This window comes from Opisthocomus hoazin, chromosome Z, assembly GCF_030867145.1.
Source record: "Opisthocomus hoazin isolate bOpiHoa1 chromosome Z, bOpiHoa1.hap1, whole genome shotgun sequence".
NCBI classification, from domain to species: Eukaryota; Metazoa; Chordata; class Aves; order Opisthocomiformes; family Opisthocomidae; genus Opisthocomus; species Opisthocomus hoazin.
In genome coordinates, this window is record NC_134454.1 from 74,137,547 (window position 1) to 74,152,546 (window position 15,000).

General features: G+C 41.6%; 1 protein-coding gene across 8 annotated transcripts in view; it reads right to left on the minus strand.

Annotated features, from left to right (window-relative positions):
- GHR (growth hormone receptor) overlaps positions 1–15,000 on the minus strand; it is a 132,149-nt gene that overhangs the window by 103,905 nt on the left and 13,244 nt on the right. The window contains exons 1-2 of one of the 8 annotated variants that reach the window (XM_075446818.1): positions 10,130–10,310; positions 9,898–9,991 (exon numbers count right to left, since the gene is read on the minus strand). The exons of 5 other annotated variants lie outside the window; for them this stretch is intronic. The gene's annotated coding sequence lies outside the window, so the exon portion shown is untranslated. Of the gene's footprint in view, positions 1–963; positions 986–9,897; positions 9,992–10,129; positions 10,311–15,000 lie in introns of those variants that run through there. 2 more of the 8 variants (XM_075446820.1, XM_075446819.1) reach the window with 2 other exon arrangements.

The following is a 15,000-nucleotide window of genomic DNA, read 5'->3' on the forward strand; positions in this document are numbered from 1 at the left end:
TGATCAGAGGGCTGGAGCACCTCTGCTGTGAGGAAAGGCTGAGGGAGTTGGGGCTGTTCAGCCTGGAGAAGAGAAGGCTCTGGGGTGACCTTAGAGCAGCGTTCCAGCACCTGAAGGGGCCTACAGGAAGGATGGAGAGGGACTTTTCACAAGGGTGTGTACTGATAGGACAAGGCTGTAAACTAAAAGAGGGCAGATTTAGATTAGGTATTAGGAAGAAATTCTTCACCATGAGGGTAATGAAACACTGGACCAGGTTGCCCAGAGAAGCTGTGGATGTCTCCTCCCTGGCAGTGTTCAAGGCCAGGCTGTATGGAGCTCTGAGCAACCTGGTTTAGTGGAAGGTGTCCCTGCTCATGGCAGGGGGGTTGGAACCAGATAATCTTTAAGATCCCTTCCAACCCAAACCATTCTATGATTCTATGTTTCTCTAGCCCTTGCTTTGAAGGGGGTCAGACTGTCTTGCATAATTCCAGACTCAAAAAAACCCTCACCAAAACGCCAAAAATCTGCATGGCCATGAAAAACATCCCTAGTTACATCGCACTATTAATCCAAACTCTTCTGCACAGGCACAGCATCTTCTAGGACTTGTCAGTAAAGGCACAGACAGAAAATTACGCATTGGAAGCAAATTAGGTAGTATGAATGAATGCAAATATTACATTACATTTCTGCATTAATAGATGTTTAAGCAATAATATCACTGTACTGAACTTTCAGTGAGGTTGAAATAATCTATTATCCCATTGTTGAAAGAATTAACCACTGTCCCCTTATTTAGAAAGTGGCATTTGTTTTTCCGGTTATGAAAAAAGCGGAAGGCTGAAGCTAACAGTCGCAGTGCCTTGATATAAAGGAAAGGTCTGAATTTCCATTAGTTTCAGATGAATAGGATCAGACCATAAAGCGTGTGATTGGAGTTGGTCTTTTCTTGTTCTTCTGTATCTGTCATATACTCACTTTATTCTGACTGAGAGTATGAGGGATCCATGATCTTCTTAGACAGCGTTTAGCTAAAAATAAGAGCATATAATATTAAAGTGGAGAATGTCTCACAATTGTATGCATTATACAACTCAGGTGCAGCTCAAGAGCCTGATAAATAATAAACATTTTTAGGCTTCTGGAGACCAAGGTTTCATGTCCACATAACTATCAGCGGTTTTGTAGAGCAACACTTGCAGTTCTGAGGTTTGTTATTTCTATCCCAAATCTTGAAGAACTTCCTGATGTTTATCCTTTGCTGAGATTGTGTATTTCATGTGTTTCAAAAGCATATGAAAAGTGTTCCACAGAGATGCAAATTATTATCCTTTGATTTAACACCAGCCACTATTATTTTCAGGTGTATCCTCTTCCCTCAGAAAATTCTGGTATTTCAATATTATGTTAATACATAACAGTTTCTTTTACTTACATAGTCTTTTCCATTTAGACCATTCTGCTATGAAAGCAAATTACTTGCAAGATGCCAACTTTGGACACAAACCATTTCTTACAGAAAATCTCAAATTAATTCAACAGAGCCAAACATAGACAAAAAATCCCTTTCTATTTATACAAAGAATTGTCTTTAAGTGTGGGTCTTCAACATGAACACACTCAAAGCTTTCATATCTTGTATATACCTTCTGTGCAACTTGAATTTGTGTACTGACAGGCAGAGATCTATCACCATCTACAGAGACTGGGCTTATGGTAACCAAATAGCTCCAACAAGAACTGCACGATTCCTTTATTACTGCTCCGTCCTCCAGATTGCTTGGGAGCAAAATTCAGTAGCTGCACCACGTGCAGTGATCTCTCCTCTTTCTGGACAGTGCTGGGGACAGGTGCTGGCAGCCTGGGACAGTATGTGGAGACAGACAGCCCTTGTATCATGTGCCAGAGGAGGCATCGAGAGCGTATCAGCTTCCACAGCAAGTGGCCTACACACAGCGTATAAGGATATGAGACCCAGTAAGGTTTCTGCACCATTTTCCAAGGAGTTTTGATAGGTCTGCTCCAAAAACTTGATTGATTTCAGGTATTTTCCCACTTCTACTTCATGCTGCTGAATACAGCTCACACTTAATGCAGCCATGATGTTTTAAGCAGCATCCTGTTAAGTTCGACATATGTCAAAGTTTTTTTCATATAAATGCCATGTATGCATACTCTATTTCTAGCAGTAGTAACAGATACATATGCATAAAAGCAATTATAGACCCAAAAGCTCACGTACTGAAATCATGGACCATTAAAGCCAAGCATGGAGATTTTTAGTTTGGATGCTATCTTCCTTTTAATCTAAGTTGGACTCCACGAATCTTCTGAGGAAGCTGCTATGTATTTATAAGCTTTTGAATCCAGTTATGATCTATAACTCTAGATGTAAGTATTGTCCAGTGACACAGTCCTGGTAACCAAAAGCCGAAGTGATGCAAGCACTAGGTATTCCGATTTGAACATGTTACCGCATCGAGTGCCAAAACTACAGCACAGCACCAAAGTGCGCACGCGATTCAAAGTGTCTCATTATTAAATACGAGGTTCTGGGAAAGCAGATCTTGCTAAGACTGAATTGTAACATTTAGAGATTGATTTTGTTACCAAGAGAGGTTTTCTAGTGGTTTGATACTACCAGAAACCAATTATACAATAGAATAAGGCCAAGAGAAGAAAAATACAAACCTTGGGTGACGTCTCTGCTGCAAAGCCATTAAAAACCGGTAGATTTGTGTGCTTATGAAATTGTTGTATACCATCTTACTCACAAAATTGTAGGTAAGCTTCTAGGCTAGTACAAAAAGGGAACTTCTTGGATCATAACGACATTCTTTACAAGTCCTATGTGAATGGAAAAGCTTTTTGTAAAAGCACATTCAGCTATGCCTCAACGTTACAGAAAAACATGTTTTGAGTGCAAGATACTGGAGATCGTTGTAAAAGGAATCTAGGAAGAATTTTATAAACTTGGAATTTTTCACTTGATCAAGAGGAAGAGTGTAGACAAGATCATGGAATTGCAAAAACAGAGTGAAAATTACGGGAAATTGGGTATTAGGTGAAAACACCTAGACAATCACAACATGCTATAACAGATGCCATCTCCTCCTTCTCTAGTAGCTCCCTCATAAGTCCAACCCTAAGTACATGAGCAAGACTCATCAAACAGCCACCCAGATGCTTCTGCAGTACGCGTTACATAACATTGTTTAGATGTGGCTCACCTCCAGGTTTAGGCAAGAGCAAAAAATATTACAAGCCAAATTATACATCAATGGATGGAAAAAAAATTCTTATGTTTTTTGCAGGTGATCAGTGGATTCACGGAATACTGAGTTAAATAAATTCAACATAGACATCTGCTGTATATACAAAAAGCTAATTTTCTTTTGACACCTTCTTACAGATACCAGGACATCAGGAACTCCCAAGTTCAACTACTTGCTGTCAAGATCGAAATCTGTAGATTTTTTTAACCTGCTTAACTTCAAAATTTGTAAAATGCAGGACTGTGGTAGTCAACGTGATGTTTTAAATTTAGCAAAAAAAAAATTTGCAGGTACAGCTGGATCCAGGTTCAAAGTGTAGAAAGTTCTTATAGTAAACCTTTGAAAAGCAACTAAAAAAAAACAAATAAAAGGGAGGGCTACACGCAGAATTAATATGAATATTAGGCAAGTCTACTCCAATTACCAAGTTTCTAAATATACACTCCCATTTCTTCAGTGTACTCTCTGACAATGTTGATTGGGCAACATCAGCAGTACAAACTGGCACCCTCACACGTCTCCACTCCAGGTCCCTGCCCCATAGATTAAATCACAGGTGACAATTCAGAAAAGATTCAGAGGAAAAAAGACTCTCAGTATTAAATAGTGCGCATTGTCAAGTGGACTATCTGTACATTAATCCACACTGGAGCTGCTGCAAGAAAGACCCCATCATACAGCACGCCAGCAGCAGTGACAGCTTTCCCGTCTTTCTCACTGTTACTTGCATTCTTAAGCACAGAGCCAGGCACTCTCAAAAGTCACAAAATGTACCAGAATGTATCTCTTGCTTTGTAAAAGAAACGGAAATTAAAATGCTGTTCTCTGTTACTCAGACTAGATCTTCACCGAGTCAAGACCTTCCTCCTGTTCAAAACCCTTGGCCAATTTGGCCTTAGCATCCATCTGGGCATTCCTTCGTCCATCACCAGGGCTCATGATGATTGCCGCTTTTCACTCAAACTATCAGAAGCCTGTCCACCTCTCGACCACCTGCCTGCCGAAGCCACGCTGACCTCCACATAGAAAGGCGGAGGAAGATCAGAAGGACTAGTCTCACATCTCCCCATCTGGGCTGGGTCTAAACCAGACAGTGCACGGGAACGCTCCCAGGCACACTGTCCTTGGAAGAGCACTTCTCCAGTTGCCATGCAGTCTGCTTATCTCTAGAGCTAAACCGCCACCACGATTCCTGGAGGACCACCGGCTTGGATCACATGTCACAGTTAAAGACAATTCCAAAGCATGAGTTAGAATGCCTAAGAATTCTTAAGCATGACTTCAGAGCAAAAGATTTTGATAGTAAAGAGGTGGGCCATTCTGCACGAGCTGGTCCCAGTGCCAGGAACAGTCCCAGGCATGCTTAAGGTCCCAATACTTCGCTCCCAGGCAGCCATTTCCACCCGCTGGAGACACCAATCTCGGAGGGATGCTGCAATGACATTTTTAAGGGCTGTGGTATGACAGCAGGAATGCTGCAGTCATGCCTCCCCTCTCCCAGCCCTCACCCCAAACAACTCTACAGCTCCCCAAAACACATCATCCAAGGAGACCCTCGTGCAGAAAGGACAAAAGGATGAAAAACAACAGCTAGCATTCAGCAAAAGCACTTGTTGAAAATATCCCTAGCATGGCAGGATGCACAACTGCACCGTATTGCCTGGCCCTGCTTCACATCAGCACAACACCATGGAGCTATCAAGAGGGGATCCCAGTGAAGCGATGGGGAATTGCAGTGTGGAAGAGGCAACAATAATTTTTAACGTCTTGAGAAAAATGCAAATTTCTGTACCATTTTTGAATACTGTCCATCACACTAGCTGTCCAGCCATCTGCAGCAGAGGTGCAGTCTCATTAATAATCACAAATTATTAACAAAGGCCCAAACTGTGCAGGTCTGTAAGAGGGCATGGTGGAAACAATGGACAACAGAATATGCCGAATGCAAAATCTGGAGAATGAAAAAAAATTACAAGCCTTTCACCAGTCCACAAAATCCCCACAGAGGTCCCTTCCAATCCCTAACATTCTGTGATTCTGTGAAAAGTCTGTTCACCATACTATTAGATGTCCAAAAGAGCTATAAAATGCTTATCATTTTCTATTATATTTGAAGCATTTTTCTGTAAAGGAGAGGATTTTTTTATCAGCCACATCTCTCAGCAAATATATTACAGACTGATGTGTTATTCTGTAACAACAGCTGGGAAAGAAATGCTTAATAATTGTTATTATTTGTACAGAGCAATGCTAAAATAAAAGTGCATTATGCAATTTGTACTGCTGGTTTTATGACTACATGCACCAGGAAAAGACTTCTATACTACAGTGATGTTTAATTTTTAATGGACCGGCTGCGGACTGAACTATTTTATCGCACTCCTCATCCCTTAGAACACTGACAGCTGCAGCATCTCTCCACTTGCTGGATTAGTCACTTGTAAAGCACATGTAGAGCTATACATTTTGACCCACGCTAATCCTGTGTCCATTTCAAATCCAGGACAGATAGATTATCCCAACTAGCTGATAAACTTAACAACAAAAGATTCAGAGTACAATTGTCCTGCCAAAAGAAAGCTGTGGAGTGAATAAGGGCACAAACCAGCCTCCAAGGCAGCACAAATGACTCGTTCTGAAGATGACACATTAAAATCAGAATCTAGTTCACTAAAAACTGTTACTTAAACTTAAGTTACCCCAACTAAAATATCCTGCAAAACTGTATAGCTATTTTTCCTATTTTTCCATAGTGTATTTGTCTCTCTTGTTGGTGTAGTGCTAGATAAAACTGTGCCATACACACTAAAAATCATACTAAAATGCAATCAGAAGCACAAAGCAAATGACACGCAGCAATAAAGACAAAATAATAAATATTTATTAATTAAATATTTTCTAAGAATCAACAATTATTTTTCATGCATTGTTTTGGGGAACACCATTTTTCAGGTCATTTGTAATGAACCTTATCTTCCACTGACCGTTCATACAGTGTATAGTGCAAGTCATATAAAATGATAACTGCAACACTTCTAAAGTAAAAATACACAAAGGTAAAACAAAAAGAGGTATCCGTTCAAAAGCTGATTACTTGCCAACCGTTAAGGAAGACAGCGCTCAGAATCCAACTACTGAACTGTATGCAAAGGGAGACGGGGAACAGAAAAACATGAGGTGAATGTCACCGCTGGATGATTTATCTCTAACATTATCCATTCTCTGATAACAGCAATCAGATCAAACCTCTGACTTCCAAGAGAATACTAAAGCTAAGGATCAAAGCACAACTCCCGTCCCTTTTGTAAACAGCAGCAGAGCTGGCTAAGGTCTGTACCACCAGACAAGGGTTTATTACTTGATGTCTGTACAGCACTGTGCAAATATAAAGTACTAATGACTCTGAGAACAACAGAGCAGAATGCCATCCCAGCCTTACAACTAAGCCCCATTTTCTGCACAGGTAAATAAACAATAATTAGTTTCTAAAGAACTGATGATACAGAGAGTTAGGCAATTGCTGTGTGTCTATTTCTAGACAGCCTTTGGTCAACCTGGACAGAAAATCACATTTATTTAATATCCATATAATCGTAATTCTGGGGCCACAATCACATGTAAAATCAAAACCACCAAACGCTTTACAAATAAAAAGGCAGACAAGGGTTCTGAAACTTTAATCTCACTCACTCCACCTAATGATGAAAAAAATTATCAGAGAACTGAGGCCAAACTAATGTTGGTTTTGTTTTGGTTTTGTTTTTTGAACTAAATTGATTGCAGCAATCGATAAATAAGTTTCAAAGAACTCTTTTAGTAAAGGCCAGGCCTAGCCAGCAGGTATTACATTAACTGTCATTATCAATTAGGAGTCGCCAGGAACAGACTTTATTTACAAAGCAAGAGTTCTGGGAATCCACTCGTGTGTTAAAAGAACCTGCGTATTGCTCCAGAGCGATGCTAGCAAAGATAAGTGCTGCTTCATTAAGCGCAGTGCACACATTTCTTAATGGAGAGCACCTCTAATACTCCGAGGGAGTTCATCTTCACCATCTAGTGCGGGATATACACATTCATGTTAGTGATTTCAGAAATGAGACAAAATACTCATTTTTTCTTCTGTTTGTTTTTTTTTTCCTTAAAAAAGGCAGGCTATTGTAAATAAAGAATTAGAGTAAACTAGACAAACATCCTTCACAGTTAATAAACTTTGTCAGCCTTTAGCATGTTCATATATAGCAAAGGAAGGAAGGAGGTTAAAAACCGTAGAATATTTCACCTTCTGAGAGCTATCTCCTACCCTCAATACTGTTCAGACAGGCATCAATCACTCCACAGTTTACGATGGAAACAGCCAAACACGGGAAAGAAAAAAAGGACAAATACTTCTGATGAGTCATTTTTCTCCTTCTCAATAACTCCTTTCCCTCTCCTCCAAATGCCTCTTCCAGTAGATACAAACATCAGAAACACATTCATTAAGTCAGCTGTACTTTCCAAAAGGTTGCCTTGTGATATTTTGATGATTACAAAGCACACAAGTTACACAAACACAAAAATATCACTGCATCACTGTAGCTACATTCAACTCAAACCCACAAAGGCAGCTGATGGCTACTGATGCTGGTGGCCTGCACAGTGCGAAACCAAACCTCTCTTTTGGGTAACTGCGGCATGAAGGATTTGGGTTTGGGTGCAACAATGTGAGCCATAGGTGACAAGGAGATAAATGGCACCATTCCCTGTGAGAGGAAAAGGCTCTGGAATGCTGTTAGCATTTGCACTGAAACATGCAAAAAACATGCAAATTAGCATTTCCTCTTAAAGGAGGAAAACAGCTTAGGTAGTACAATTAAAAAGGCAAAAACCCCACTATTACAATCATTTAAACATAACTGTCTCTCTTTTTAACCAAGGCCATTTACCAGCACGCTGGAGGCACCTATAAATTGCAAAGGGTGAAACTGTTTTCCAGCTCGGTGTTCATATCTCTCCCAATGATAACTGGTATTGAGGGTCAGATGGTTTAACTGTTGCTTACAGAAACAGTAGAAAGAACAGAGGGCAAGATGATTTCTTCACTTATAAAAGCAGCTTATCTCTGAAATTCCTGTACTTTGGTAAGGTTTGGGTAATGACCTATTAATCAGAAGCACACTCTTTCTCCTCAAATAACAACTTAACTGAGAGAATTCCCGCAAGCAAACACAACTGCTGCTTATTTTAACACGAAAACTCTTTTTTATATATATATATGAAAACAAGTATGACTCAGTCCTACACAGTAGTTTTATTACTAAGAACTTACTGTCCCTTCTCTGCACTTGAAATGGGCTGTCCAACATTTCCATGCTAAAACATGCCTTGATGCTCTCCCCCAGCACTGCCCAGAAACAACCCCTTTTCAGAGAGACGCATGCCTTCTCATCCTGCACCAGAAAGTTTAACAGTGGCTTATGCTTAGAAATCTCACTGCAGGATCAGGACCTAAGTAGTGTCCACCTAGAGAGAACAACTAATATATGCGTATATCTGTACATCAGTTTGCTCACAAGTTGAGAAAGAAGATGCAGAGAAAGATGCTGTTTCTACTCTCTTTAAGTAGCTGAGGCATTCATACACCAAAGACAGTGAATGGGATTTGTATTAAGAAGTTACTTGACTTGCCAAGCTTACCACAGGCATTCAACATTCATGAGCCTGGCTTAAAACTGTGCTTAAAAATGAGCTTTCTTATTTCTTCTGGTGCCTCAGCTTTTAGGATTCACACTTGTAAAATTCTCTAGGCAACAAGGAAGGCTATAAACTTTTATCAAAAGCAAGAGAAAGGCATGCTGCACCTCCTTAAAAATGAAGTGCTTTCAGGCATTTTATAGCACCATGTGGAAGATTACATCCCTACCAAGGTGCTAAACAGACATGGAGGTACACAGGGACTAAAGCAGGCAAAATGAACTTTGCTATACGTATTCACCTCTTTTCAGTCCCCCAGCCCCAACCTACTGAAGATGACATTATCAAGAAATAAGCAGAATCAACCAGAAAAGGAAGGCTATATTCCCAATCGGGCATTTTTCAACATTACTGAACTTCACAATATTCAAGTGGACAGTATCCTTTTAAACAAGTCAGCCCCTTTATTACAGTCAATTGGCTGTAGCAGAAGCTTATACTCATCACCTCTCAAAGAGACACCAGGCAACTGGATTAGCTTGAACATAAAGGGTAACATAGCTTCTGTGTACACTCTTCCCTCCTGCCTGGTTTGCAAATTTTTAATTAAATATAAATAGCATTAACTTTCTCCATGCTATTCATTTAGCAGGTTAAAAAGTTCACTTGAATATACAGTACTCATCTAAGTAGCCCATGGTGCGGAGTAATTATATCTGAGCTGTCACAGTGAAAATGGAATGCAAATTGATTAATGCTGTACAAAGAAAAAACATTACTCCTCAATACTGAACAGCCCCATCTTCAAAGCCTCTGTAAACCAGTTCTTATAACCTGGCACTGCCTTCTGTGCTTCCCATCCCCCTCAAACCCAAGAAAATAGCAATTAAAAGATACGATTACGCAGGACCTGCATTGGGACCCCAGCCAAGGCAAAGCAGCAGGCTGTTCAGTGGGAGCTCACCTTCCAGCACACGTGGAGCCAAGGTCAACTTTAAAGGAAGGAAGAAGCCGTGATGTCCAAGGGCAGGAGACAGGCTGGAGGACAGAGGGGCAAGCTGTGCCAAGGAGAGTGGGTGAAGGTCAGGAGATCACCACTGGCAAGTACTGCCTGCTGCCGCCCCTCCCAGCTACCACCCCTTCGCACTTGCCCCACAGGCAGAAACTACTAGCTGAACCCCACACCCACCTCCTACCTGCCAATCTCCCTCTCTAGGTATGCACCGCATCCATCCATTGTCTCTGGTAATTCAAATATTCCCATCCGCAGTGCTAAAAAATCAGTGACAAGCAAAATGTTCACCATTCATCCCACCAAGTGCTCTCACAGCAAAAGAGAAGGATCACCCTCAGCACAGTTTGGAAACTGTGCTCACGTTCGATTTTCCAGGAATGAGCGCTCTGAAAGAAAAGGGAGTAAACAAGAAAATGTGTACAGGGATCATCTGGAAGTTTAAGGGCAAAAGTGTGCTGAGTGAGAGCAACAGCCCTGTGTACCCAAAAGTCAGCAAACCGATTCCAAGTATTGTGGAATATGAACTCAGTACTTTTTTGGTTAACAAAGTTTACAAACCTGAGCTGATGCCAGAGACAAAGGGAACATTCTCATTTTGCAATAAACCTCAGGGAGAGCAAAAGCTCTTACAAGGGCTCATGCTCTAGCTGAAGAACACCAGCCTGTCAGCTCAGAAGCTGTATTTGCAGAGCCTTACGACTAGCAGTTAGGGCCACATAGGGGAAACTATACTGTCAGCAGCTTAGTTTGGCCACCACAGTCACCACCTCAACACACGAAAAAAGCAGTGCCAGGATCTTTACTGACAAAAACACAAACAGGACTTTGAGCGTTTGCTCTGACACAGTACAGTGCCAGCACAGGGCACCAACGTCACGCAGCCGTGGGACCTGTACAGATCCACAGCAAAACCTGTTATACCCATCCCTCACCTGGAAACAAAGATGGATTTTGTGTATTTCGCTAAAGCATTTTTCAGTCTGAAGCTTCTTTAATGCACATTTATCTTGGGCATGTTTAAACAAAAACCAACCAAACAAAAAAGTGATTGTATCTAGGGATTTCCAATTATTCAAGACAGTTTTCTCATTGCTTTATTACAAGATTAAAATGTCAGAGTGTCACATTCTACAACTGAACAATGTAGTAACTGCTAGACAGCAGTTTGGGGGGGGGAGGGGGGAGGAAAGAAGGATGGAGGGATGAGGTGTTTGGGGTAAACCACAAACTGAATGTGAGTCAGTGACAAAATGCCATTGTCTCACCGGCACCAGGGATTCCGTGGTGCATTGGCAGCAGCAGCACACACGAGAGGGGCGACCAGTCGCTCTGCTCCCGGGTGCTACTAAACACCACTTTTCCTTTGGGCCGCTTCTCCTTTCCAATACTGTCGCCAGCCCACAGAGTGTGCAGCAGAGAGCAATGAAGACATGAAGTCCAGAAAACCTGACCAGCAGAGAAAGGTTTAGAGTGTGGCATTTGGCTTACAGAAGAGACGTGAGACATTTGGGAGAGCAGGAGGAGGGAGGCCATCACGAGCACTGACTGTGGTGAAGGTTTTTTTAAATAACTTTCCAGCTAGATAATTACAAAAAGCAAAACAACCCTGCAGTGCCGCAGACCCTGGGGAGCTCACTCGGAGGTGCTCTGGGGCTCCGCTGTCCCATTCATGCGAGGAGTGACAGCGTCCCTACCCATGCTGCAAACTCTCCAAAGGACAGGGAGATGCGTCCACCCAGTGCTTGCCACGGTACCAGCAGCAGCAGCAGCAGCACCGTTATGTCTAGCATTACCTTTATCTGAGATTACTACCTTGCACAATCAATACCTGGCATCATTTAATAATAATTTAGTAAAATCCTGCCTGTTTCAAAGCATTTTAATATCTTCATGAACACCATTAGAACACTGGTTTCTCTGTAAAAGAAAACTGACAGCAGTTAGCCTAACAGCAAAAACAGTCTTCAGTAACAGACCCTTTTGGTGTGATGAAAAAATTTCATTTGGCTCCATTCACACTGATACATAATTCCACAGGAGGACTGAGATTTTTATTTCTAGTCAATTCATATCATTTTATGCAATACTAAATAAAAAGTATTTTCATTTATTTGAATACACTTGAAAATATTTGAACTTATTTACATTTATTTGAAATTACTTTTGTTCAGCTGTTTTCATCTCATTAATATCATGCTTCAGACTGAAAAAATTGATTTTTATTTAAAATGTGTTTAACCAGTCCAGCATTTATGTGTTATAAAGTCCCAGCAACTTCAAAGTGATGGAACTATTAGACTAATTCAACTCAAATTTATTAACAGCTTGGTTTCTTGCAAAGTCTGTTTTTCCAGAAAAATTACTACTTTACTTCATCCAGTCAGAGGCAAGCTTATAATGAAAAGCTTATATACTTCACTGCACAAAAGAGACTAATTATCTTCACTCAAAATTAAATATTCACGGAATCCTTCACTGTCATACCTCATCAGGCTACATTCAAAATTCCCTTAAAACCTCAGATTTCAGAAAAATATTTTCCTACAGCTATTTTAGCAAGGCACAAAGAGGCAACTAATATTGGGGAGTGTCAGATCTCAGTAGGCACACAGCCAACAAAAAACATATTATAAGCACAAGCGATCAGCATGCAGCGCAGCCGCATGTGACTGTATTTGTTTTGTTCGGCACCGTAAATTATCCTGCCATTCCTGAACGCCACGTGCCAGTTCTCCGGGGTAGGTATCTTCATATTTGTTTAGCATAGCTGACTGAATTGCAAACTATGGCTGTGGTACTGTATTATTAATAAATTATTGTCACCTGAGGCAGGCGTATTTAACAGCGCATACCAGGGAAATTCCGCACATGCCATTGAAGAGCAGGCATTAAAGTGAGGTGGCTGAACTAAGGTTCTAAGCTTATCATAGCCAGTAAAGTCTTCACAGAAGGCGAGTAATTCAGCTATCTAGTGCAGATACTTGGTACTACATCATGCGAGCACCCTTCCGCGACTTTAACGCAGTGACGGTATTGCCCAGAGCAATCAGGCACCACAGGCCAGGCTTCCCATTTGCTGCTGCAGCTCAACGCTGCCTGTCCCTGCCCAATTTGTCCTTGATGGCAATGCCCAGGACACAGAGCTCTTGGATCCCTTGTCCCTGGACACACAAGCCACACGATGAACATGGGCCAACTTGCAGATGACCGAGAGCGGACCCCAATGCCCGCTTTGCCTGGGGCTCCACTGCCCCAAGGCTGCCTCTAGCCCCACAACAAGGCTGGCAGCACCTGGTACCTGGGGCTGTCGAAAGGCAGCTTTGTGCCTGGCCAGAACCAACTGGGCTGTAGGCTGCTGCCAGAAGGAGCCGAACAGCCCTTCCTGATGACACGGCAGAGCCCCGTCACGGCCTCCCAACCTCTCCTGCTGCCGGCAGCTGGGGGCCAAGTCACAATCAGCTTTTCAGCCCAGTGAAAACCCTGCTCCCGGCCAGGGATGCAGCTCAGGCACCCTACACCATGGTGTGCGTTGCAGCCCCTGCGGCAGAGAAACGAGAGCCTCCCCAGTTAATCAATTTTATGTAGAATATACCTGCCTTTAATTTCCAGCCACAGCCTTTGAATATATTTCACGCCTGAATCTATCCTAAGCAGCCTAAGCACGTGCTCCACAAAGCTGCATCACTCTTAACTGCGGTGACTCTGAAGATCTACCTTCAGACTCAGGAACTGCAGCTCTTTTGGGAGATAACAGGCTTCTGATACTCCAGCACATTGTCAGGGTAGTCAACTTGTCAACCAACAGTCAAAAGACCATAAAATCCCAAGAAGCAAAGGCAATGCCAGCTGGGAAACTCTTGTTTTTTCACTGATTCAGTTTCTATTTACCACCAGCTTCAGGGGAGTTATTGTAGCTCGTTGGTAGCGTATCTCCAGGGTCAGAACTGCAAATCTGCTTCTCTGTACATGTGCATTTATGAATCTGTGCATGTAAAATCTGGTATGCAAACACCACATGTTCCTTCGGTAAAACATGCTGCAGTATACAGAATATCTGCAGGGAAAAAACACCCACTTATATGCTCTGAAAATGACCAAATATGCTTGATGACTAACTTCCAGTTATGAAATGTAACAATCTCATTCCTTCAGGACAAAATACTAAGAGATGCAGCAAGTTATTCTTTTGGAAAGGAACAAGTTAGTATGTCCAGACATTTATTTCTCCCCATAGTTTTCCACCTCACAAAACTTTTTTTTTTTTTTTTGGTTAGCCTAGTTATGGAGGCATTTCAGCTGTGTGCTTAAAAAAAACCCTCAAATATATTTTCCTGTCTACAAAACACACAGTAACATGCCAGAAAGTAATCAGGAATGACAAGCATATAATGACATGTGAGCTGCAAGTATTCAGTTTTCAGTCTGGAAAACAAAACACTTAACAATGGATACGGAATGCTTTTGCTCTAGCTCTTTTATGCATAGCTAGCATGACTAATTTGAAAAATAAGAGAACATGTGCCAATCTACTTTTCAGGCAGAGTTCAGACAACAGAGAAATTCAGTCAGAGGAAAGAAGATCAGACTAACTGCACAAGTTGCCTACGTTAACTTTGCAGAGAAGAACCACCGTTATCAGAGGGCCTGCAAGTAAGTCTCCACAAAGAGACTGGTTTGCACTTGGGGCCTGCCAGATTCCCATTTTTGCTAAAGAGCGAGCTTTTAGACATTCTGAGATTTGTGAAAAAGTGTTCATTTTCTGCAGATAGGTCATCATGTGTCAAAGACTAGAGTCAGGATCAGCTAAAGCGATAACTACTAGTGTTTTTCTGGTTAAAATTTTCTGGGTTTATGAAAATAACTTCTAAATAAGTTTGACACCACAATCCAAATTTTCTGAAAATATGCTGAATTTTGAGCAAATGCCTAGATTTGTAGTACGGTATAGCAGATTTGCTAGTGAGCAATAGGATGTGCCTACTGACGCCTTGACTAGAAACAATCCCCTAAATCTCACCAGAAACAGAGCTCCTTAGGCTCAAGCTTGCTGAT